Below are 25,375 nucleotides of genomic sequence, written 5' to 3' on the forward strand. Positions count from 1 at the left end.
GACCCTAAAATAAGCACCTAGAAATCACTTCAAGCACAGAAGCCAGCAAAGAGCGGCCTTGGAGCAAAACTGGGACCCGGGGAAGGGCTGATGGTTTATCACACCCAAGAAGGCACAATTGTGCAGAAGCAAAAGCTTGAGAAAAACCTGGAGGTTGGAAGCCAAAAGAGCATCAGATATGACATGATGAAAGCCAGCACCAGGCTGCCCAAGAAGCTAGCACTGTTGAAGACCCTCACCAAGAAGGCAGCAACTTGCTCCTCCACCAAGACACCTTCCTAAGAATGCTGCCCCAGAAGAAGCCATCACCACAGCCCCCTCCTCTTTGCTCAGACCTGTGCAGGTAACTCCATAGGGAGGAGGGGCCTCACTCTGGAGAGCCTTGAGTTGTGCCTTGAACTTTAATGGGGGCCTGGCCCATGAGCAGGTGATCAGTAGGTCCAAAGTACACTGGTTAGCTCCCCAGGATGCCGACGACCCCACACAGGCCAAGGGCAAGAGGATGCCTTCAGCCACTTTCCATGTCCACCCTCCTTCTCCCCACATCCTGTCCACTGGTTTAACTCAGGGCAATAAACCTGACTTTGTCATTCAAACAACAACAACAAAAAAGAACAAGGAAGAAATTCACTTCAAATACCCTGACATAGGTAGGTTTAAAGTAAAAGGATGGAAACATATATACCATGTAAACATGAATAATAGAGAGCTGGGATGGCTTTATTAGTATCAGACTTAGACTTCTCAGCAGAGAAAATTTCTAGGAATGAAAAAGAACATTCCCTGATAATAACTGATCTATCCACCAAGAAGACATTGCAATCTGTATTAGTTTTCCATTGCTGTGTAACAAATTACCGACAAACTGAGTGGCTTAAAACAACACGCATCTGTTACCTCACAGTTTCCATAGATCAGAAGTCAGCGCATAGCTTAATTACGTTCTCTCTGCTTCAGGTGTCTGCATCTATGTCTCAGCTAAGGATGCAGTCTCATCAGAAGCTTAACTAGGGGAAAATGCATTTCCAAACTCACCCGGATTTGGGGAAGAATTCATTTCCTTGCAGCAGTATGACTGACTAGATTAACTAGGGCCCTGGATTTTTGTTGACTGCCCATTGGAAGCCACCGTCAAACATAAGAGGCCATATGCAGTTCCTAGAGGCTAACTGAGGCTCCTGATCATGTGGGTTTCCTCAACATGGCTTCTTACTTCATCAACCCAACAAAGATAATCTCTCACTCCAGTTTGCTAGGATGGAATCTTATGGGAGTGACATTTCATCATCTTTGCTATGTATCATAAAAATCAAGAGAGTGACGATCTATAACCCTCTCCATATTCTACCCATTAGAAGCAAGTCCCAGGTCCTGCCCCTCCTCAGTGGGAGGGTATTACACAAAGGCATGAACATCAAGAGGTGAGTTCATTTGGATGCACCTTCTTAGGGACTGCCTACCACACAATGTCTAGCAATGTGTGCATCAATTACCACAGCTTTTAAACACATGAGGCAAAAGATGACAGAACTGAAAGGAGAAATAAACATATCCACAATTACAGTTGGGGGTGTCAATACTCCTGTCTGTGTACAGATAGAACCAATAGACAGAAAATCAGCAAGGATATAATATATCTGAACACTACCATCAACCAATTGGCTATAATTGACATTTATAGAATGCTCCACCCAACAACAGCAGAATACACATTGTCTTTAAGTACACATGGAATAAATTGATGGCAAAAGGAGAAGAGGGAGGCAGAGGATAAGATGGTTAGATAGCACCACCAACTCAATGAACATGAATTTTGAGCAAACTCTGGGAAATAGTAAAGGACAGGGAAGCCTGGTATGCTTCAGTCCATAGTGTTGAAGAGTCTGCCACAGTTTAGTGACTGAACACGTGCACATAGAATAAAAGTCTGCAACCAGTTTCACTGGGTTAAATTCAGCAAGACTGTTTCCTTTTGGAGGCTCAAGAGGAGAATCAGTTCCCTTGCCTCGTCCACCTAATGGAGCTATATTACCTGCCTTTCCTCCATCTTCAAAATCAGCAATATAGCATCTTGCTTCCTTTGCCACCTCTCCTACTTCCTCCTCTGACCTTCTTGCCTCCCTTTCTTAAGGACTCTTTCAAGTACTTTTTCTGAGCCCACTCAGATAATCCAAATAATCTTCCCATCTCTAGATCTTTAACTTGATCACGTTTGCAAGGTCCTTTTTGCCAGTAAGGTAACATAGTTACAGGTTCTGGGAACTAGGATGTAGATAGAGGAGGCCATAATTCAGCATACCACATAAACTTGTTGAAGAAATTGAACTCGTAAAAAACATTCCAAAGAAGAATTTTACAGACCCAGGTGAGTTCACTGGTTAACTCCATTTTTAAGAAGAAACAATACCAGTACTATACAATCCCTCATAGAGAATATGAGAGGAGTGAACACTTCTCATTTTATGAGGCTAACATTACCCTGATACCGAAACTGACAGACAATTCAAGAAAAGAAAACTACAGACCACTATCTCTCATGAACTTAGACATAAAACTCCTCAACAAAGTATTGGGGAATTGAATCTAACAATAAAAAGAATTATACATTGTAATCAAGTGGTGCTTTTCCTGGTATTGCAAGGCTGATTTAACACAATGAAATCTACCATAATAACTAAAGAAAAACCACATGATTATATTGGTACAGAGAAAGTATTTGACAAAATTGTTGACTTGTCCATTCACGATAGTAACTTTCAGCAAAACAGAAATAAGAGGGAACTTCCTCAACTTGATAAAGACCATATATAAAAACAAACAAAAAAACCACTATAACTAAGAACATTCTTAAGGTTAAAGACTGAATTAGTTCCCCCTAAGATGAAGAAAAGACCCTGATGCTGGGAAAGATTGAAGGCAGGACTAGAAGGGGATGACAGAGGATGAGATGGTTGGCTGGCATAACTGATTCAGTGGACATGAGTTTGAGCAAACTCCAGGACATAGTGAAGGACAGAAGAGCCTGGCATGCTGCAGTCCATGAGGTCGCAAAGAGTCAGACATGACTGAGCAACTGAACAACGAAGATGAGGAAAGGTCTTCCCAGGTGGCGCTAGTGGTAAAGAACCCACCTGCCAATGCAGGAGACTAAGGAACATAGATTCAGTCCCTGGGTTGGGAAGATCCACTGGAGAAGGGAATGGCTCCAGTATTCTTGCCTGGACAATCCCATGGACAGAGGAGTCTGGTGGACTACATTTCATAGGGTCGCAAAAAGTCAGACACCACTGAGGTAACTTAGCATGCATGCATGCAGGCAAGATGAGGAAAGAGGCAGGAAGGTCCACTATAACCATACCTATTTAACAGTGGGTTGAAACTCTTAGTGAAATAAAGCAGAAAAAATAATAAAAGACATACAGATATTGCAAAAATCACAATATATAAATTTAAATAGATACTGAGGAAACAGAGGAACAAAAAAAACCAGAAAGAACAAAATGAAAAGGAAATGGATAAAAAAGAGTTCTCAAAGGTTATTAGAAAATTTCTCCAATTCACAGATGACATGATTGTCCACTTAGAATATCCCAAGGAATCCATAAAATCTTAGAACTATTATTATATACTAGCCATGTGCAATTTGAGATGAAAAATTTTTTAATATATCATCCACAATAGTAGAAAATAAAAGAAAATACTTTGGCATAAATTTAACAAAACATATTCAGGATTTATATGCTAAAAACTACAAAACACTGATGAAAGTAATCAAAGAATGTCTAAATAAATGGAGAAACATACCATATTCGTGTATCAAAAGACTAAACTTGGCAAAGATGTTAATTCTCTCCAAATTTATATACAGATTTAGTGCAATTCAAACCAACATCTATGCAGAAATTATTGTAAATATAGACAACGGAAATCTAAAATTAATAGGAACATCAAAGTGGGACTTCCTTGGTGGTCCAGTAGTTAAGACCCTGTGCTTCTACTGCAGGGGCTATGGGTTCAATCCTTGGTCACAAGCCTCACAGTGCAGCCAAAAACAATGAAACAGAAGACTTATTATAAAGGTACTAGTAGTAAGGCATAAAGCAATCCAGGCAAGGTATTATTGGTAAAAGGAATAGATATATAGATGAGTGGAATAGAATAGAATCCAGAAATAAGGTCTGTACACAAATATGATGAATTGATTTTTGACAAAAGTACATAAGCAATTCAGTGGGAAAAATACCTTATTTTCAACTAATGATTTGAAACAATTGGCTATCCATATATAAAAAATGAACTCAATTTAAAAATGGGTGAAGACTTCAACAGACACATCACAAAATAGGATGTGTAGATGACAATAATGACATGAAAAGATGTTTAACAGCAGTAGCCATTAAAGAAACGAAAATTAAAGCCATGAGTGACCTGTTAGAATGGCTTAAATCAATAAAGCTGACAATACCAAGTAAAGGTGAGAATGCAAAGTACCTAGAACACTTGCACACCACTGGTAGAAATGCAAACTGGTACAACCATTCAAGAAAACAGTTCGGCACTTCCTTGTAAAATTAACATATATTTGCCCATCAGTTCAGTTCAGTTGCTCAGTCGTGTCCGACTCTTTGTGACCCCATGAATCGCAGCACGCCAGGCCTCCCTGTCCATCACCAACTCTTGGAGCTCACTCAGACTCATGTCCACCGAGTCAGTGATGCCATCCAGCCATCTCATCCTCTGTCGTCCCCTTCTCCTCCTGCCCTCAATCCCTCCCAGCATCAGAGTCTTTTCCAATGAGTCAACTCTTCACATGAGGTGGCCAAGTACTGGAGTTTCAGCTTTAGCATCATTCCTTCCAAAGAAATCCCAGGGTTGATCTCCTTCAGAATGGACTGGTTGGATCTCCTTGCAGTCCAAGGGACTCTCAAGAGTCTTCTCCAACACCACAGTTCAAAAGCATCCATTCTTCGGCACTCAGCCTTCTTCACAGTCCAACTCTCACATCCATACATGACCACTGGAAAAACCATAGCCTTGACTAGATGGACCTTAGTCAGCAAAGTAATGTCTCTGCTTTTGAATATGCTATCTAGATTGGTCATAACTTTTCTTCCAAGGAGTAAGCATCTTTTAATTTCATGGCTGCAGTCACCATCTGCAGTGATTTTGGAGCCCAAAAAAATAAAGTCTGACACTGTTTCCACTGTTTCTCCATCTATTTCCCGTGAAGTGATGGGACCAGATGCCATGATCTTCATTTCCTGAATGTTGAGCTTTAAGCCAACTCCCTCACTCTCCTCTTTCACTTTCATCAAGAGGCTTTTTAGCTCCTCTTCACTTTCTGCCATAAAGGTGGTGTCATCTGCATAGCTGATTTTATTGATATTTCTCCCGGCAATCTTGATTCCAGCTTGTGTTTCTTCCAGCCCAGTGTTTCTCATGATGTACTCTGCATATAAGTTAAATAAGCAGGGTGACAATATACAGCCTTGACGTACTCCTTTTCCTATTTGGAACCAGTCTGTTGTTCCATGTCCAGTTCTAACTGTTGCTTCCTGACATGCATACAGATTTCTCAAGAGGCAGGTTAGGTGGTCTGGTATTCCCATCTCTTTCAGAATTTTCCACAGTTTATTGTGATCCACACAGTCAAAGGCATTGGCATAGTCAATAAAGCAGAAATAGATGTTTTTCTGGAACTCTCTTGCTTTTTTGATGATCCAGAGGATGTTGGCAATTTGATCTCTGGTTCCTCTGCCTTTTCAAAAACCAGCTTGAACATCAGGAAGTTCACAGTTCACATATTGCTGAAGCCTGGCTTGGAGAATTTTGAGCATTACTTTACTAGCTTGTGAGATGAGTGCAATTGTGCGGTAGTTTGAGCATTCTTTGGTATTGCCGTTCTTTGGGATTGGAATGAAAACTGACCTTTTCCAGTCCTGTGGCCACTGCTGAGTTTTCCAAATTTGCTGGCATATTGAGCACAGCACTTTCACAGCATCATCTTTCAGGATTTGAAATAGCATATTTGCCCATAAGAGCAAGCAATCTCACTCCTAGGTGTATATCCAAGAATGAAACTTATGTTCATAAAACCCCTGTATATATTGTTAATCACAGCTTTATTTGTAACACCCCCCAAAACCAGAAACAACCTAAGTGTCCTTCAATGGGTGAGTAAACTCTAGTACATCACACAATGAAATACTACTCAACAATGAAAAAAAAAAACTAAACAGTTGATATACCTAATAACCTGAATGAATCCTAGAGACATTATGATGAGTGGCAGTCTCAAAGGTTGCATAGTATATGAATCTACTTTGTGACATTCTCTTTTCCTCAGCTTTATTGAGAAACAATTGACACATCACACTGTATAAGTTGAGGTGTGCAAAATGTTGATTTGATACATTTATATAAATTTTAAAAATTTATCATCACATTATTAGCTACCACTTTCATCCTATCACATAGTTTTTTAGGGCAGTTTTGAAAAGATAAAACTGTAGTTATGGAGAATGGATCAGTAGTTGCCAGGAGTTAGCAGGAGAGGAAGAGTGAAGGGGTAATACAAAGGAGGACTTGGGGATGACGGAACTGTTCTGTATCCTGATCATGGTACTGGTTATATGAATCTGTACATGTGTTAAATTCATACAAGTGCATACTAAAAAATGCATTTTGCTGTGTGTTACTTCAAATAATTCCTCCCTGTTGTATGTTAACAAACTCTTTCATTACCCTTGGACATTCTCCAATTTTATGTTAGCTTAGGGAGGTGGTTCAAGCCTCAAGAAGTCCCCTAAACATTTCACAATATAAGTCAAACCTTTATGCTGTACACTTGAAACTCAGTCATATATGTCAATTAGACCTCAGTGAAAGTGGAAGTAACTCTAAAATAAAATAAAAACCATGATTTGAAGAAAAAAAAAGAAGTCCCCTAGAGATGTGTCCTAAGTTCAGTTACCTGAAATGCGGCAGGATGTGACAGGAAAAGAAACCTGAACCCTTAAGTCCAGGCACTTCCGCAGGTTACTATGAAGTCTGAGGGCATAAATCATCATGGTGAGGGGCCTGTTTTCTAGAATTGGAAATCAAGTATCCAAAATTAACTCTCTGGTGTGTGCATGCTAAGTCACTTCAGTCCTTTCCAACTCTTTCCAACCCTGTGGAATGTAGCCCAACAGGCTCCTGTGTCCAAGGGATTCTCCAGGCAAGAATACTGGAGTAGGTTGCCATTTCCTACTCCAGGGGATCTTTCCCACCCAGGGATCCAACCTGTATCTCTTAAGTCTCCTGCATTGGCAGGTGGGTTCTTTACCAATAGCACCACATGGGAAACCCTAACTCCCTTGTAGGTTTTCACAAATAAGCTGCGGAGTTACTAACTTACTCAAAATTTAATTTAAAAAAATCACTTTGAGTATTTTCAACAGAAGAAATTTTCTGCAGGTAATTGGTGATACAATGGATAGAAAAGCTGGAATGTGATGTACCCCAAGGAAGTAGAAAGTCGAAGACCCTAAGCTGGAGAGACAAAGAAAGAAGTTTGATAAATGACCAGGGGTCAGGGGTGTGTGAGAGAAGCTGGGACCACAGCAGGCAGTCCTTTTAGGTTTGGCCAATGGAAGGCCCTCATGGGAGAATGGAAGGCAGCAAGGAAGCGGGGCACAAACTTCCTTCCTGAGTTCTGCTGCTCCAGATTGCGCTGCCCCAGTGGAGCTTCCTTCAGAGCTTCCAGAACCAACCTCAGCCACAGGACCCCATGAGGCCCAAATATCAATTCCACAGGGCATCTCTTCTGAACCCCTAGGTTCTGGTAACCCCATCTGTTCCCTGCTATGCTTTCAACACTAGGGATAGCAGCTGCTGCCTGAAATTATTCTGTTATCTCATACTTGCCTTTTTACTCTCATTTCTCCGACACCTATGTAGCCAATTCTTTGTATCACACCTCCTCTGTTGAAACAGCTACTTGTTCTATTTTCCTGACTAGACCCTGAGACCCCTCTCTTGCTGTTGTTTTAGTTGGTGTCTCAGTCATGTCTGACTCTTTTGCAGCCCTATGGACTGTAGCCCACCAGGTTCCTCTGTCCATGGAATTTCCCAGCCAAAAATGCTGGAATGTGTTGCCATTTCCTTCTCCAAAGGGTCTTCCCAGCCCAGGGCTCGAATCTGCTTCTCCTGCATGGTTAGGCAGATTCTTTACCACTGAGCCACCAGGGAAGCCCAAGTACCCTCTCTAGAAACACACTGTACAGTCTGAGGGCAGCCAATGGTACAGCTGACCCTGAGCTTATTGTGTTTGTTTTGCCTCTGCTTGAAATTGTGCCCGAATTTGAGGATAAAATAAAAATTCCTAAGCATGGTACATAAGGTCTATGGCAGATTTTGCTGGTAGCCCCCATTTTGAGTGTTGTTGTTGTTCATTTGCTCACTCATGTCCAACTCTGTGCAACCCTATGGACTGCAGCAGGCCAGGCTTCTCTGTCCTTCACTATCTCCCAGAGCTTGCTCAAGCTCATACCCGTTGAGTCGGTGATGCCATCCAACCATTTCATCCTCTGCTGCAACCTTCTCCTCCTGCCCTCAGTCTTTCCTAGCATCGAGGTCTTTTCCAATGAGTCAGCACTTTGCATCAGGTGGCTTGGATGCCACCTGACTGGAGCTTCAGCTTTAGCATCAGTCCTTCCAATGAATATTCAGGGTTGATTTCCTGAAACAGAGGATTGACTGGTTTGATCTCCTTGCAGTCCAAGGGACTCTCAACAGTCTTCTCCAGCACCACAATTTGAAAGCAGTATGTGTGAGTTCCCTTAAAACAGAGCAGGACCTGTGGGGCTCCTGGGCACGGAAGTCTTTCTGTATCCCATTTCTTATTTGTACTGAATAGACTCCAGCCTCCATGACCTTCCCTGAGTCCCAAAGGGCAGATTTGAACAGTTGCTAATCCACAAGCGGAGGGAATTGAGAGACAAAGGAAGAGACCTCGTACCTGATTAAAGGATCCAGAGAAGCTCGTCAGGAGACCACCTGAGGCCAGATTAAAGGTGTGTAGGCCCTGCACACACCATGATCCTTATCAGCAATCCCGCCCTTGAAGCATTGCTGTAGAACTCTTCACCAAATCCCCCTGGGTTGGGACAAGTTTTTGAGGCATGAGCCCACTGTGTCCCCCTTTGCCTGCTGCTGCTGCTGCTGCTAAGTTACTTCAGTCGTGTCCGACTCTATGAGACCCCATAGATGGCAACCCACCAGGCTCTGCCATCCCTGGGATTCTCCAGGCAAGAACACTGGTGTGGGTTGCCATTTCCTTCTCCAATGCATGAAAGTGAAAAGTGAAAGTGAAGTTGCTCAGTCGTGTCCAACTCTTAGCAATCCCATGGACTGCAGCCTACCAGGCTCCTCTGTCCATGGGATTTTCCAGGCAAGAGTACTGGAATGCAGTGCCCTTGCCTTCTCCGCCCTTTGCCTGGCAAAGCAATAAAACTATTATTTTCTCTTTCACCCAAAACTCTTTCTGAGATTCACTTCAGCACAGGTACACAGAGGCCGAGATTTTGCCATCATTTTCTACTTCTGAACCCAGGGAGGATTGACATTTTTACCTCTTTGAAGTTTTTGGTGGCTTTATGATTTGCTTTTGGCCAATGAAATGAGAGCAGAAATGATGAGTGGCACTTTTGGACAGACATATTTAAGTGCAGGTGCATGATTCTCTATGTTCTCCTCCCCCACAGTGGTGAATCCTGAACCCTCAGGTTGAGAGGAGAGCATGTACTGCAAAAAGCCCATGTATTACAAGTAGTCTGGGCAGATTTTTTTTTTACTATGGGGCTGTTACTGAAACCAAGCAAGACCCTGAAGGGCACAAAAGCCTTTCTGTGTCCCCCATTTCTTGTTTGTAGGAAATAGGCTTCATTCAAACTCCATGACCTTTCCTGAGTCCCAAAGAGCAGATTCAAACCGTTGCTCCTCAGGGAAATAAGAGAATGCAGAAACAAAGGAGGAGCAGTCAAGAAACAACAGTGCAGCTTTAAAGCAGCATCCTTGTTCCTGCTCAAAGAATATACATCAGCGTATCTTTGAGCTCTTCTACAGGAAATAAGGTCCCCACCCATGGCTTTCAGGGAGAAGTAACTTCAGACTGAGAACAAAATTCTTGGAACACAGCCCTGTTACCTCACTACCCACCAATCAGAAGAAAGTCACACACCCTGCAGCCCTCATTCCAAATTTTGCCTATAAAAACTGCTCCCTGAAAGCCATGGAGACTTCAGGTTTTTCTGAGCATGAGCAACTATTCTCTTTGCTTGGCCCTGTGATCAGTCTTTGCTCCAAACTCTGACATTTTAGTTCATTTGGCCTCACTGTGTGTCAGACACACAAACTTGCATTCAATAACATTACCATGGTCAAATCTAGCCTATCCTAATACATTTGCGATTTCTCTCCTGCCCATCTTTCTAGATTCATCTCTAGCTGTGGCCCCAACTCTCTCACTCTCCCATAAGAGCATTCAGAAAGCTTATCTCCTCTGGGCTGTTGCATCTGCTTCTCTTTTTGCCTTACTAATCATTTTGACTTAATACCTGCTCCCGGTTGTTGAAAACCCAGTTGAGATGCTATCTGGTCCAGGAAGCCTCCTTAATCTGGGTAAGGTCTGTTTCCTCTATATTCCCCTAACACCTTGTGGTTAATTGTAATATGATCCTTCCCATGTTGTATCACATTATCTACTTATTTGCTGATATCCCACTTTAAGTTCTTTAGAGGTTAGGATTGAGTTGTTGTTGCTGTTGTGTTTGTATTGTTGCTTTTTATATTTATCTCTGGTAAATAATGCATTAACTACAATGCCTGGTACATAGCAGATGTTCAAAAAATTTGCTAAATAAATTATTAAACATATATAAATAAAGAAGAGGATATATTTATTTTAATGTTTAGTTATATACACACAAAGCAATATAAATGGAAGTCATTTTGTGAATTCTATGTTTTCCAAAGGTACCGCATGTGGATTTTTGATCATCTACTTTATCTAGAATTCATATATTTTTAGTTATTGCTTGCTTTGTCCAATACATTTTCTGCATCCTGCTTATTTTCATTGATCTGTCTCTATGAAAGATCAGCTGGCAAGATCCACTTTCTTGATCTGTGTCAGTAAATATGTATAGTTAAAATTCAGTGCAGTTTGGGAAACTGGAAAGGATTTAAATATCTTTTTGTATTTAATGCTATAATACCCTTGTACAATATTCCAAATTAAATATTAGGTTACTTTAAAAATAAAATAAGGTTTGGGGGGTTTTTTCAGCTATTTTATCATCCCCAAATCACAACGCTCCATTCTTATTCTATTTCCAAAGACCAAAAATCCCTCCCAATTCAAATTCAGTCTCAGTTCAGATTCTCTTGAAAAAAGGCAAAGTCATTTCTAGACACTCATAGTTTTACGTTTCTCATTAAACACATTGACATTTCTCTAAATGTGAATCATTTAAGCAAAGCCTTGGGAAATCTCCAGATTATTTTTTAATTATCTTAAAGTATTCTGAAGATAGTTAAGCAAATGTTGGAGAAAATGTCCTTATCAAGATGTTTGAAATTTTTTTAAAAGAGCCTATAATGAACTGAAGATACTTCTCAAAGCTTTTATTGACAGTTCAGGTTTGTCGCTTCTATCTGCCTGCTCCTGTCTCACTACATTAAGCAAAATGTAGGTATTGCCTTTTTTTTTTCAATATTCCATTTGTTAAGCTCTTTCTGCTACTGCTGCTAAGTCACCTCAGTCGTGTCTGACTCTGTGCGACCCCATAGATGGCAGCCCACCAGGCTCCCCCATCCCTGGGATTCTCCAGGCAAGAATACTGGAGTGGGTTGCCATTTCCTTCTCCAATGCATGAAAGTGAAAAGTGAAAGTGAAGTCGCTCAGTCCTGTCCAACCCTCAGTAACCCCCTGAACTGCAGCCTTCCAGGCTCCTCCATCCATGAGATTTTTCAGGCAAGAGTACTGGAGTGGGGTGCCATTGCCTTCTCCAAAGCTCCTTCTAGCATCCTCCAAATTTGGGCTTGCATCCAGGGATAGCTGCAGTGCACCACTCCATGAGTTGATGACAGCTAAGGTTGAATAGCCCCTAGGGAACTTCTGTGGATGTGTTGACTGCCATAGGTATAAATAGATGATCCTTTTCTTAATGCAAGATGGACAGAAGACACAATGAAGACCCAGGTACCACTGCCTTCATGCTTGCACAAAACCACACAGACTATATGTTTATGATTCTGAAGTGACTTAGCAGCAGCCACAGCAGCAGCCATGTTAGATGGAGAAGGCAATGGCACCCTAACTCCAGTACTCTTGCCTGGAAAAATCCCATGGATGGAGGAAGCTGGTGGGCTGCAGTCCATGGGGTCACTAAGAGTTGGGCACAACTGAGCGACTTCACTTTCACTTTTCACTTTCATGCTTTGGAGAAGGAAATGACAACCCACTCCAGTATTCTTGCCTGGAGAATCCCAGGGACAGAGGAGCCTGGTGGGCTGCCGTTTATGGGGTTGCACAGAGTCAGACACGACTGAAGCGACTTAGCAGCAGCAGCAGCCATGTTAGAAAAGTGCTGCCTCAGACTCTAGTCAGAGGTTGTTGTTGTTGTTGTTGTTGTTTAGTCACTCAGTCATGTCCAATTCTTTGTGACCCCATGAACTGCAGCACGCCAGGCTTCCCTGTCTCTCACTATCTCCCAGAGTTTGCTCAAGCAAACACACCCACTGAGTCGGTGATGCCATCCAACCATTTCATCCTCTGCCACAACCTTCTACTCCTGCCCTCAATCTTTCCCAGCATCAGGGTCTTTTCCAATGAGTCGGCTCTTCACATCAGGTGGCCAAAGTATTACAGCTTCAGCTTCACTGTCAGTCTTTCCAATAGAGTATTCAGGGTTGATTTCCTTTAGGATCGACTGGTTTGATCTCCTTGCAGTCCAAAGGACTCTTCCGCAGCACCAGTTTGAAAGCATCAGTTCTTTGGTGCTCAACCTTCTTTATGGTCCAACTCTCACATCCATACATGACTGCTGGAAAAACCATAGCTTTGACTATACTGACCTTAGAGTCCCCTCCATAGACGTCATCCTTCTTCCTATGGTGGCTATAAACTTTTGCCTCGGACATGTACAGGAAAACTCATCAATTATTATAAAAGGAGCTCAGCAGGTTTATTAGAAATATTTTTGCTATAAGTAGTAGAAAAACCTGTTTCTCAATGGCTAAAGCAAATAAGAGTTTATCTTACTCATATAACAGGAATTCTCTCTGTAGAAAACTGCTTGTATAGGTTCAGTGCCTAAACGATGTAAGGACCACAGCTCCCCCAGCATCTATGATGGAGAGACAAATACTGTAGCTAAAACTGAGTGCCCTGAAACTGAGTTTCTCTGCCAAGTTTATGATTAACTTCTCCATCCAAAACTTTATTCCCTTTCTTGTCCTGTCCCTGTTTCTCTTAGGATTGAGGAGTATCAAAGAAAATGGCGATTGAAATTGAGTAGGAGAACAAGATGGCAGAGGAGTGGGTGGACATGGAGTACTTCTCTCTCCATGGATACATCAGGAATACACCTTCAGACACAGAAGTGCATACAGAACACCAGCTGAGAGGGGACAGGACCTGACCAGTGGAAAAGAATATATAGAACCACCCAAAACTTGGTAGGACGAAGGAACTAGGGGGAAAAACAGAAGTGTTAGTAGGACTGGACCTACCCTCAGTGGGTGGAGGAACTGAAGCAGGGGTCCTATCCCCACAGCAGGGCAATTGTCTGAGTCAGAGGAGAAACATTTAAGGCTGAGAGTGAAACAGCTCATCTGTGGCAGCCTAAATGGAATGAGAATCAGACAGTCCTTGCCGAAGCCATACATATGCTGGGCAGGAATGCGGGTCCCCTGAAAGGGGCAGCGGCTGGGAGCTGGAGTTTAGGGATTGTGGAGCAATCCCAGTGCAAGGGCTGCTGTTGACTACAGAGAGACGGATCAAGGGGATGTGAGGGAGGAGATCATGGTGGGAAATACCTGTGGAGGAAAGCCAGGCAGCCATGGAAGCAAGGCAGTATTGCTGAGTCACATGTAGGGGGTGGAGCCATCACCATAGCCTCTCTCTCTCCACACGCCAGCATCCGAAGCTGAACAATAGAGAGGCTGGCCCACCAAACACCTGACGCACTGAGCTACAGAGTAGGAGCCACCCAGGGTGCCCCTTTAAGTGCTTGATGCACCGATCTACAGAATAGGACCCCAGTCAGGGGGGCACCTCTACGTGCCTGACATGATGAGCAACAGAGAAGGACCCCAGGTAAGAGATCCTTCTAAGTGCCTGAAAGGGAAGAGCTATGGAAGAAGACTAGCCAAAGAGGCCTTCTGATCACCAGCTACAAGAGGCTCAAAAAAGGACTGATAGGGTCATAACTCCTGCTGCTGAGGCAGTTTGTGTCCCTGAACACTTGGTGCTGCCAAGGTCCCTGCAAGTCAAGCAGCTGCACCACCTTTATGCTGAACTCTCACTGGGGCAGAGCTGCCACAGGCCAAAAAAAAAAAAGTCTTGTGTTTATGCACACAGAGTCGCTTAGGTCCTATCCGACTCTTTGTGACCCTGTAGACTGGCCTGCCAGGCTTCTCTGTCAGAAAGGGGGTTCTCCAGGCAAGAATACTGGAGTGTATTGGCCAATACTGGTTGCCATACCCTTCTAGTGCACTATATTTCCTGCTGCTCTAGCCGCCAACCCCCCTGAGTACCTGGTGCTGCCATAACCCCTGTGACCCAAGCAGCTGCACCACCTCCACAGCTGGCCCTCACAGGGGCAAACCCAAGCCCTGCAGGACAGCCTCAGGAGCTAAACCCTAGTGGATGACCCACAAGTAGAGGTGGAAATAAAACCACAATTGAAAGCCAGGGGCAGTGTGGCTAAGGAACAAGACCCCAAACCTTCCCACAAGCTGTATAAGCTGCAGATTAAATCCACACGATCAACTAAGCAGACTCTATGTCTATGGAATATATAAAAGGCCACTGAGAGCTCCCACAAAAGAAAATGCACTCGCTCTGATAGCTGTGGACATTGGAGGCAAGAACACACAGGAGTAGGACCAGATTAGAATCTGAGCTGCCCCCTCAGCCAGTCCAGAGATCAGCACAGTGTTGGAGGGCATCCTAGGGAGGTGAGGTGGACTGTTACTCCCAGCACAGGAAAGGACTCTGACAGCAGTGATTCAAGAAAAACATTTATTATTCTTATCTTTTGATTTGTTCTGAAGATTCTTTTGATTTTTCTCTTTTTCCTCCACTCTGTTGTAGTTGTCGATTTCATTGGCACTAAGAAATCCAATTAAGCTTTTGAGCTGTTTTTTTCTCTTTTCCCTCAGTCACATTTTTTTATTGTTGTCATAAACCTCTGCCTCTACCTTGGGCTTTTGCAGTTCTGTGGAGTTTTCCTCTTTTTTTTTTTTCTTTTCTCTTGTTTTAAATTTTAATTTAAAATTTCTTAAACTCATTATTATTTATTCCTTTGTTTGCTTTTTCTACGGTTCTTTCCCCCTTGCAGTTAATCTTTAATGTATATAAATCTTCTTTATCTACCTGTATTTAACTTTGCATATCTATTCTTTCTTTCTTTTCTTTCTCTCCTTTCCTCTCAACATATTTGTTAAGTTTATTTTCATTGCTTTACTCCCCAATTGGCACCTTGCTTTAGTTTTGTTTTCCAGTTTGTGCTTTAATTAGTTTTGTTCTAGTAGATATAATTTTTGGTTTCCTTTGTTTGCCAGGTAAATCTATTGTACTTAAGAGATTAGATTGATTGTTGGAATGTTTTTATTTTTCTTATGGGTTTATATGTATATGTTTATATTCAGTTACACTTTCTATTGTTGTTATAAACCTCTGGTTCTACATTGGGCTTTAGTTTTGTTTTCCAGTTTCTGCTAAAGTTATTTTTGTTCTTAACTGGTAAATATAATTTTTTATTTCCTTTGTTCATCAAATCAACCTACTGTACATTATTTTTGTTGGACTGTTTTCAGTTTGCTCATGGGTGTATATATATATATGTATATTCCATTATTTTAAGTATTATTTGCCTGATTTTGTAACTGCAATTTGTCTGGGGTTCATCTTTGGTTTCTCTTTTTTGGATATGTGCTTTACTCTCCCTTAATGCCATAACAAACCACTTGCGGAATCTTCGTTCCTGACCAGAGATCAAACCCTGAGCCTTTGGAGTGGGAGCACTGACTCCAAGACCCTAGAGTACCAGAGAACTAACCCTAGGGAGTATCAGATAGTGAGAACTCAAACAAAGGAAACCACTTGAATACAAGACCCGGCATCACCCAACACCAGTAGCACTCTCTGCAGGATGCCTCATCTAAACAACAAACAAAACAAAAATACAAACCCAATCATCAGCAGACAGGAGTACCACCTCACTCAGCCTTGCCCATCAGAGGAAAAACAAACAAACAAAAATTCAGCACAAATCTCACCCTATAAGCACAAAGCTCACACAAACCACTGGACCAACCTTAGGAGGGCAGAAACCAAAAGGAAAAAAGAACTCAACCCTCTTCAAGGAAAGAATTCAACTTTCCTCCAAGCCTGGGAAAAGAGACCTAAAACACAATAACTTTAAAAAAAAATGAAAAGGCAGAGAAATACTGCATGAATGAAGGAACAAACTAGAAACACAGAAGTCCAAACATATGAAGAGGAAATAGGAAAATTACCTGAAAAAGAATTCAGAATAATAATAGTAAAGATGATCAAAAACCTTCAAAACAAAATGGAGGAAATGCAAGAATCAATTAACAAAGACCTAGAAGAATTAAATAATAGTATACAGTGACAAGCAACACAATTACTGAAACTAAAAATACTCTAGAAGGAATCAATAGCAGAATATCTGAAGCAGAAGAACGAATCAGTGAGCTGGAAGATAAAATGGTGGAAATAACTTCTGAAGAGCAGAATAAAGTAAAATGAATGAAAAGAGCTAAGAACAGCCTCAGAGACCTCTGGGACCATGTCAAATGGACCAACATTTGAATTATGGGGGTCCCAGAAGAAGAAGAGAAAAAGAAAGGGTATGAGAAAATTTTTGAAGAGATTAGAGTTGAAAATTTCCCCAACTTGTTAAAAGAGGTGAGGGAATGCAGACACAAATGAAAAGCAGTTAAGAAAGAAAAACAGGGACTTCCCTGGTAGTGCAGTGGCTAAGACTCCATGCTCCCAATGCAGGGGCCCAGATTCAGTCCCTGACCAGGAAACTAGATCCCACATGCTGCAACTGAGAGTTCACACACCGCAACAAAGAGCAAAGATCCCATGTGCTACAACTAAGACCCAGAGCACCCAAATAAATAAATAAATATTAAGAAAAGTAATGATAACTTAAATAATAGCAATAAAGCAAAGTTCTAGTTCCTCCTCAAGGAATTATATGTAACAGTCTGACACATACCGTTGAGTGTTCTATGGGAGCTAAGACCCCCTTCCCAGGTGGAGAATTATGACTACATGCTGAACATCAGCACATAGACCCCAGACTATTTGGAATCAGAAGGCTGATGATTGAGATTCCTGAGAAATCACCTTGTTACCTCTCTACTAACCAATCAGAAGAAAATCTACAAGCTGCAACCTCACCCCAAATGTCTTTAAAACCCTTCCCCTGAAAGCCATCTGGGAGTTTGGGCCTTGTGAGCACAAGCTTCCAGTTCTCCTTGATCGGTATTCTCCAACAAGTGCTCATACAGTAAGTCCCCTACATACAAACCTGCAAGTTGCAAACTTTCAAAGATGCGAATGTGTGTTCACATCCGATCATGAAAGTTAGGTCACGTGTCTGGTGTCCATTGTCATGCGTGTGCATCCTCTACAAGTGGTTGTGTTTTTGTGTACTTTACTGTACAGTATTGTATAGAGTAGGCTTTCCTCGTGGCTCAGTGATAAAGAATCCACCTACAATGCAGGAGATGCGGATTTGATCCCTGGGTCAGGAAGAGCCCCTAGAGGAGGAAATGGCTCCCATACCAGTATTCTTGCCTGGAGAATTCCATGGACAGGAGCAGACTACAGTCCATGGGGTCACAAAGAGACACGACTGAGTGACTAAACAACAACAACTGTATAGAATACAGTAGTACAGTATATTTGTTTCAAGTCCAGGATGTCCAGAAGCAAGCATAAAAGTAGTGGTGATGTAGCTGGTATTACAAAGAAGCACCAAGTGATAACAATGGAAAAAAAGTGAAAATAATTGAGAAAGTAGAGTGATGAGAGGAAGAAGAGGCAACTGAACAACTGAAGAGATTCACTGCACAAGGAATGGCAAGGGGATTTTCTTTATCTGAGGAGGCACGGTTAGTTTTTGAGGCACAAGAACCTGAATGCAGAACGGTACACAAATGTTGCAGCAGCCATTCAGAATGCAATCCAGTGCTACCAAGTCATCTATGAAAAAAAAAAAAAGAGGCTACCTGGGCATCCCTAGGTCATTTTTTGAAGAGGGTAGATAGAATTGAATCCAGCCAGAGCCTATGCCATCAATGTCAAGTGTGAGTGAAACTGCAGCTTGCCCTCCAACTCCTATTGCTAATGATCCTTCAGCTCTACCAGCTCCCACCTCTTCTCCCTCCTCCAGTCAGTAATTCTTGCCTGTTCACTCCATGTCAGTCCCTGTGTGCCAAATGTTGTACATACTACTGTAGTTTTTAAGGTACTCTACTGTAAGATTAAAAATGTTTTCTGTACTTTTGTGTTTATTTTTTATGTATTAATTGGGTGAAAACTATTTAAACCTATTATAGTATGGTACTATGTAGCCAATTGTGTTAGTTGGGTATCTAGGCTTACTTTGTTGGACTTATGAGTGCTGTCTCAGGATGGAATTCAGTCGTAGGTAGGGGACTTACTGTACCTTCTTTCGTCTCAGTCTGGTGTCAGTGAATTGGCTGTGCAGTGCAGTGGGCAAGCACACCCACGTTCTGTTTGGTAATACAGCTCCAACCTTCAGGTCTGGGTTCAGAGCAGGAAAATGGGGAAAGGGCCTCTGTAGGCTGTATCCTTATACCAAGAAGGCAAGAGAGTTTCCAGATCTATCTCTCTGAGACCCAGCATATTTCAGCTTGAGTCTCATCACCCAGAACTTGTTACCACCTCTAGCTGCAAGAGCAAAAACAAGGAACAGGAAACAAGGAACAGGATTATCACAATTGGCTTAGTGCAGTTGTGAGCCTGCTACTTCATAGAAAATCAAGGATCCATTAGCTATGAAAAAGGTACTTACACCAAAGTTTTGGGACTTATACCAATGTCTGCCTCAGCAAGACTGTGCAGGTACATTATATCCAATTAAAAGACCTTTGTTTAGAATGTGCCATGGAAGGAGGCAGATACTGTACCTGCTAAGCAGATTCTTCTCCTGTGTTCAGCCATGAAAAAGAAACAAAGTGAAACAGAGCAGGACACTATGGTCCTTGCCCACCCCCACCGCCATGTCCTCTGCCTGCCTTTTGTCTCTGGAAAACTGTAATCAAAAACAGGTTTAATCAGAGAAGTGAGAAACAAAGGAAAACAATCAAAGGAGACCAAATAAGAATACTGTAGTCATTAAGCATAGTCAAGGATCTTTAAGTTCTTTCTCAAGGGCTATAGATAATATTCTGAGCCATATCCTGTGTGCTGTCTTACAGATACTAATGTTAACTACACGATGACCCAGCTGTACCCAGGACATGAGCTGCCACAATCCTGAGAATTGGCCTCAGAGAAATGGGCACAAGTTAACGTTGGAACTGGAAATTAACTACCTGAAACGATCAAGATGGCACTGGTCAGACCACCAGTGACCAATTTGAAGATGACTGTCAGAGCTGACTGTGCTATTTCTGCACATAGCCCCCTCCTTCTGACTATAAAAGCTCTTGCCCCACTGGTTGCCAGTGGTAGGGAAGTCAGCCTTTAGACAGATGTCCACCACCATCCCCCCGACCAGTTGCCAGCATCTGAAATAAAGCAAACTTTCCTTTCCACCAACCTGGGCTGTTTATTGGTTTTTGAGCAGCGAGCAGCCAGACTCCCACAGACACACCTTTCAGTAACAAAAGTACTGACACATGCTGCTATATCCATGAACTTTAAAACATTATGCTAAGTAAAGGAAGCCAGACACAAAAATTCACTTATGGTATGATTCCATTCATATGAAATATGCAGAACAGGTAAATCCATAGAGACTGAATGCAGGTTGATGGTTACCAGGAGCTGAGGACAAGGGGGAATGAGAGACATTGTTTAATGGGTTCAGGCTCCATTAAGGTAATGAAAATGTTTTGGAATTAGAGATGATGTTTGTATAACACTGTGAATATACCAAATGCCACTGAATTGTTCACTGTAAAAGGGTGTTCTCTTGCCTTCTGCTGAAAAAATGAAGGCCAGCTTTGTGCAAATAATCTTTGTGTAACACTTATTCTTCAGCTCTTACAAACTCATCTTGGCAGTAGTAGTTTCAGTAAGAGCAACCAATTTGCAGCTGAGGCCAAGATAACTAGTCAGTGTTCCGCTGCTGCTACTGCTGCTAAGTCGCTTCAGTCGTGTCCGACTCTGTGCGACCCCATAGATGGCAGCCCACCAGGCTCCCCCATCCCTGGGATTCTCTAGGCAAGAATACTGGAGTGGGTTGCCATTTCCTTCTCCAATGCATAAAAGTGAAAAGTGAAAAGTGAAAGTGAAGTCGCTCGACTGACTCTTCGAGACCCCATGGACTGCAGCCTACCAGGCTCCTCCGTCCATGGGATTTTCCAGGCAAGAGTACTGGAGTGGGGTGCCATTGCCTTCTCCAAATCAGTGTTCAATATCCCCTTATTCTATAGTTTGCTTCCTTAGTAAATGAAACCTAGTCAATGTGCCCAACTAAATAGCAAAAATAGAAAACTACAATTTCCCAGCATCCCTTGAAGTGAAGTGTGGCCATCAGACTAAGTTCTGTTCAGTGAAATGTGAATGAAAGCACTGGGTGGGTCTTCCAGGCAGGATCCTTAACAATGCATGACCATTTGTTCTCTCTCTCTTTTTTTCTGCCTTCCAGCCTGCAAAACAGACTTGATGGCTGAAACATCACCTGCCAACTTGAACCACGAGATGACTTTGAAGATGGAAGCTGTGCTCTGAGTATGGTCAGGCAAAAGGAGACAAGACAAGACACTGCACTATTCGTACACAGCCTAATTCCAGATTTCCTTTACCTGAGGAGATATGGGAGCGAAGTTTCTATCTTTTTATTTGTTAGGAGAAGGGGTTGTTTCTTACAGGAAACTTAATTGTAAAATATACAGCAGCATAACCTCCCTTAGGCAATCCTTCATTCTCTAAATCATTCAAGATAGTACAGCCCAGAGCATGAGTAACATACTCCCCTCTAAGGTAAGAATGGACCTGCCTACAGGGCTAGAGCCTGTTCTGTAACAAGTGTTGCTGCCAGTTACCTGGTCAGTCTGATAAGAACACTAAGAGTACATTTCTATCAGTATACCTTAGAGGTCACAGGTTGGCCAAACCCATTCTGTAAGTATATTTTGTTTGGCCATGACATTTATTATTAATACTGTTATTATGTTTATTATTTTTATTATATTTGAATATGGTAAGGGGGCATGTACTCTGCAGTTTCCCACAATCCCCTCATTGTATTTTCTCAAACTGAATGCTTCAAATCTGTATAGAACCTACTGGGCTCCCAAAGGCATTAATGAGAACTATCCCTGGAAATGATTCTTCCAACCCTGTACTTAAGAAATGAAGTAAATGGTGAGAATTAGTCAAGAATGACTCAGCTTTAAATGATTCACTATCAATGAACTGAAGTCTAAATGCATTGATAACATAATACAAAATATACCCCGTGGCTCCAATGTTAATTTCTAATTTTTCTCCCTGAAGAGAAAGCTTTAGGCTGTGATTAGGGGAGCATTTCTGTCTGAGTCTTTCAATTCCACCAGTGTTGGAGTCTGTTTCCTTGTATCTGGACTTCAAAGATTTTCGATATGTCTTTATCAACTGCAGCAGCTCACATATCAACTACGTGTCCAGATTTCTAACTACTGCTACTTCCCAATTGCTGCTGAGTAGATTGTTCAGCTCTGGAATATAAGTTGGTCCCACCTGAATGTTTTGAGGCCAGAAATCACACCTGCTTTCTTCTCTGCACTCTCCCCAACACCCAGCACACAGGGCCTTGGGCAGAGCAGTCATCTAGGGCTTCAGGTATGGTTTTGCAGGTTGTTTCCTAGAGTGGATGCGAAGGGGATAAGGCGTTAGCCAGGACTAAAATCTAGCCCTCCCTGCTCACCAAACCTATTCCCTGGTGGGGGCTGCTTCCATTTGGGAAGATGAGGACTTTTCTAATTTGCACAAAGGTTCCTCTGGGCTCCCCAAACTGAGTGAGAAGAGCTACACCTGCCCAGAAAGTGAGCATTTTTGTAATTCACACAGAGGTTTCTTGCGGAGTGACAGCAGCTCTGGGTGCTCTCATAAACAGTTTTGATATGCTAAGTGAAATAAGTCAGAGAAAGACAAATACTGTATGACATCATTTATATGTGGAATCTAAAAAATAAAGCAAACTGGTGAATATAACAAAAAAAGAAATAGCACAAATGTAGAGAAAAAACTAGTGGTTACTAAGGTGCGGGGTAGGATGGTGTGGGCAGCAATACAGGGATGGGGGAGTGGGAGGTACAAACTATTGGATGTAGCATAGACCCAAGGATGTGCTGTAGAACATGAGGAATATAGTCAATATTTTTTAATAACAGTAAATGGAAAGTAATCTTTAAAAATTATATAACAAACTTTAAAAAATAAAAATAAAAATTCTTTGTGACTCCATGAACTGTAGCCTGCAAGGCTCTTCTGTCCACAGAATTCTCCAGGCAAGAATACTGGTGTGGGTTGCCATTCCTTTCTCCAGGGCATCTTTCTGACCCTGGGATCAAACCTGTGTCTCCTGAATTGCAGGCAGATTCTTTACTGTCTGAGCCACCAGGGAAGCCCTTAAAAATTATACAACATACTTTAAAAAATAAAAACAAAATGTTGAAATGAATAAATGCCCTCCATTTGTGAGCACTTTAATTCTGGCCATAGTCCGAGGCACGCTCATCTATGGCTGACTCATAGGTGACTCCCCCAGCATCTATGGAAGGGGCAGAGACCCCTCCTATCTTAGTCCATTCAGGCTACTATAACAAAATAACACAGATTGGGTAGCTTATAAATAAAAGAAACTTTTATTTCTCATCGTTCTGGAGACTGGGAAGTCCAAGATCAACGCACTAGCATAGTGAGGTTTGGCTTTCTAGTAAGGGTTGGCTTTCTGGTTCATAGCTGGTACCTTCTGTAGTATCCACTCATGATGGAATGGGTGAGGGAGCTCTCTGGGGTCTTTTTTATAAGGCACTGATATGGCCAGTAGCATATGGCACAAGTGATGCTGTGTGATTTCTGAGGCTAGATCATATTCTAACTTATTCATTATAATATTCTCTCTTAGAGCCCTGAGCGGCCATGTAAGATTTCTCTATCTTGAGGCCCCAGTGCTAGAGAGGCCACATGTAGGTGCTCTAGTCAACAGTCCCAGCTGAGCCCAGCCTCCGTAGAACCATATCCATCAAGGTGCCAGGCGTATGGGTGGCTCCATCTTAGACCCTCCAGACTAGTTCATCTGTTTGATGCACATCATAGAGTGATTGCTGTCAACACCACACCTGGAAGGGAAGAATCGCCACAGTAACCATAAGAAAATGATTGTTTTAAGGCACAGAGTCTTTGAGTAATTTGGTAACTGCAACACCATCCTCAAGCTTAGCTACACTCCAAACACCCTGCCCTCCTTGAGAGTGAATGAACTGGTCAGGGGTACAGGCTGGGCATTAGGATTTTTAAAATCTTCCCAGGTGATCCGTTCCCCAGGCAAGGTTGAGAATTCCTACTCTTTAAGGTAGTACCTGTATTATCACTTAACCTTTCTGCACTTAAGTCTCTTGGATTTCGTGAACTGAAAATCACTTTTACACCAAATCACCTGGGTGATTCCAGCTGTCTGCCTGCCCCCTTGCCAGGCAGTTAGTTACCTAATCAGCTATTTTTCTTTCAGCACATCTGTATTTTCTCAGCAATCCATGAGGGTTTAATAAATTTCAGTGTTCAGATGGACGTTATAGATTGGCTGACTTAAACTCTGTTTTCTCTTTCCCTACCTATGCTATGGAAGCTATAAAAACTAAAAACTCCATTTCCCAATCTCCATTACAGTTAAGTTCTGTGACAAGTACAGATGATTTCTAGTTTCTTTTCTTCCACTTCCTCCGTTTTCCTACTGGAATGCAGATGTGATGGTTAGAGGTACAACAGTCATCTGTAGCCACTAGTCAAGGAGTGTGAGGATGGAGGCCTGCATACTAAGGATACCAGGGCAGAAATCTGAGAAGGATTCTGCATGTATACTCAGTTGCTCAGTCCTGTCTGGATAGTTCTTTGTGACCCAATGGACTGTAGCCCGCCAGGCTCCTCTGTCCATGGGGATTCTCCAGGCAAAACTACTGGAATGGGTTGCCATTTCCTCCTCCAGGCCAAACGGGAAGCCCCTGAGAAGGATTGCATCTTGCTAATCCTATCAGATAGTCTTATGGTTCTGGGTTGGCTGCTAGTTATACGGCTTCTCTGGTGGCTCAGTTGGTAAAGAGTCTGCCTGTAGTGCAGGAGACCCAGGTTCAATCCCTGGGTTGGGACGATCCCCTGGAGAAGGAAAGGGCAATCCACTCCAGTAGTCTTGTCTGGGAAATCCCATGGACAGAGGAGCCTGATGGGCTGCAGTCCATAGGGTTGCAAAGAGTCAGAAATGACTTAGTGACTAAACCACCACCCCCAGCCACATGTGACTATTTAAATTTTAATTAATTAAAAGTCAATAAAATTAAATGCTCAGTCCCTCAATCACATGACAGATTTCAAATCTTGAGTAGCTACACAGAACTAGAGACTAATGTATTAAAATAGCCAGGACTTTAGAATATTTCATCATCAAGAAAGCTCTACTTGACAGTGATGATCTAAAGCATCTGTAATGGATAGTGTGTTTTGAAAGGAACTCAGAAAAGGAAGGAGTGATTTTTATTAATAAATCATCTTCCAAAGGCAAAACCATGTGTACTTCCCTCCAAAGGCTAAGTTTGTTTCTGACTAAAACTGAAGCGACAGAGTTTTGTTTTGTCCCTCTTTTCACCAAAAGCAAACAATGAGAATAAAACCATG

General features: G+C 42.2%; 1 protein-coding gene and 1 pseudogene across 1 annotated transcript in view; one reads left to right on the forward strand and one right to left on the reverse strand.

Annotated features, from left to right (window-relative positions):
• Positions 1 to 25,375, forward strand: part of CHST7 (carbohydrate sulfotransferase 7) — a 520,876-nt gene that overhangs the window by 209,050 nt on the left and 286,451 nt on the right. The gene's annotated exons all lie outside the window — the stretch shown is intronic.
• LOC128069542 (FACT complex subunit SSRP1-like) overlaps positions 19,128 to 25,375 on the reverse strand; it is a 48,478-nt pseudogene continuing 42,230 nt past the window's right edge.

The sequence above is a fragment of the Budorcas taxicolor genome, chromosome X (genome assembly GCF_023091745.1).
Source record: "Budorcas taxicolor isolate Tak-1 chromosome X, Takin1.1, whole genome shotgun sequence".
Classification (NCBI taxonomy): domain Eukaryota; kingdom Metazoa; phylum Chordata; class Mammalia; order Artiodactyla; family Bovidae; genus Budorcas; species Budorcas taxicolor.